Source organism: Drosophila bipectinata, chromosome 3R, assembly GCF_030179905.1.
Source record: "Drosophila bipectinata strain 14024-0381.07 chromosome 3R, DbipHiC1v2, whole genome shotgun sequence".
NCBI classification, from domain to species: domain Eukaryota; kingdom Metazoa; phylum Arthropoda; class Insecta; order Diptera; family Drosophilidae; genus Drosophila; species Drosophila bipectinata.
Window position 1 is genome coordinate 19,503,480 of NC_091739.1, and position 1,681 is coordinate 19,505,160.

Sequence of the window (1,681 nt, forward strand, 5' to 3'; positions counted from 1 at the left end):
GGCATACATAATGAATTACGGCACACGGCCTGAAAATTTAAGTCGGCCGTCGGAGCTTCTGTGGGTTTGTACTTGCAGATACAAGCCCCCAAGCCCACACCCAAAACAGGGACATGGCTTTATCTATGAGTTTATGGAGGTGGTGCTTCTTGTCTGCTGTTTAGTCATTCGTTTCGCTTGTTAACAATTTCTGTGAACCAGACAGGCGACAGGAGACAGGGATCCGAGATCCTGCAAAGATGTTAGGCCTTTCACTCAACTGCACCTTTTCGGGTTGGTTTCGTGGCAGGACTGAGCAGATGACTGGCAGATTCCACCTGCCATCGCAGCTTAGGTATTCATAATTTAATACCAACTTACACGACACTTGGCGTCATTTCGCATCGTTTAGCTCAATTTTCGAAGCGCTTGCACAAACAGCCCGTTAATGAATTTGTCTCGATTTATCAGAGCCTTATTACCTGGGTGAAATTCGAGAGTGCCACGTGGGTGCTTCAGACTGATAGGGTTTTGATTTTGGCAGGTAGCAGGGGAAGTAATACAATGACATTACTCCTAATATTATTACTACTACTACTATACTACCTGTACTACTATCATTATTACTAAACTCCACATATTAGAAATATCATCACATGTTTTAAAATGAAAATAATAGACCAAAAAAAAATAGAGAAACCCCTAAACTAATTTTTGGCAGTGTACACGTTTCCTGGTCTCGTCTTGGGTTTCGTCTTATTTTGTTGTCGCATGTTCATTTGCAGTTTTCGGTTTCTCTTGTCTGAGCCGCCCTCAACTTTGGCTGCTTGTGGCCTCCAGAGGTCATGTGCTTTCTCCGCCACCGCCTCCGCCTCCACCTACTCCACTCCCACCCACACCCGCATTCCACAATTCGCCTGCTCCTCCCCCATTCCGTCCTCCATCACTTTCACTTTGTCCCTGCTTAGACAATTTCTGTGTTTTAGCCCCAGGATGCCCCGTGACACAGCCCCCCGCCCGACGCTGCCACTGCCCACCTTCCGTTTCCCTTTTGGCCAGGCTGCTCTGGTGTTTTGTTGCCTGACTTTTTACATAATTTTGTCGCTCGGCTGGCTTTGTCCTCCTTTTGGCAGCTGGCAGCCACTGCTCTGCTGACACCCCTGCTTCGGGCCTGCCACTGTCATCCTGTTTGTGTTATCCTATGTGTTATTGGCATTGTTGTTGGCGGCATTCTGTGAATTCGTTGTGGCCATTTCAGCTTGTAATTCACTTAAAACCCCACACAATGACAAAATGTAGCAGCGCCCGCAATCCCCGAATAGAAACGTTTCTGGTCCCCAGTTCTGGAGTCGAAAACAGAAGCTTTAAATTATGTTATTAAATTTGTTTACCAAGGAATTCGTTCGGAGTCTTCGTCCTGCGCTGTTCAACTTTGATAAAGTTTCTCAGTCGGCACTTGACACAAATCTGTTGGCGTCCCAGGCATAGTTCTGTACCATTTTAATTAAAGACAAGCTTCAACAAAGTCCCTGTTGTAATCGAATTGAGAAGTTGAAACCTGCACTGCGGAAAATTTAACACTACTTTAAATCATAAAGCAGCTCTCAACTTATTTATATAATTTTTAAGTTTTGTAAACCATAAGCCCTACTATTTCTCTTAGTGCCCTCTTTTTGGCTTGTTGGCTGCCTGATCTGCTGCC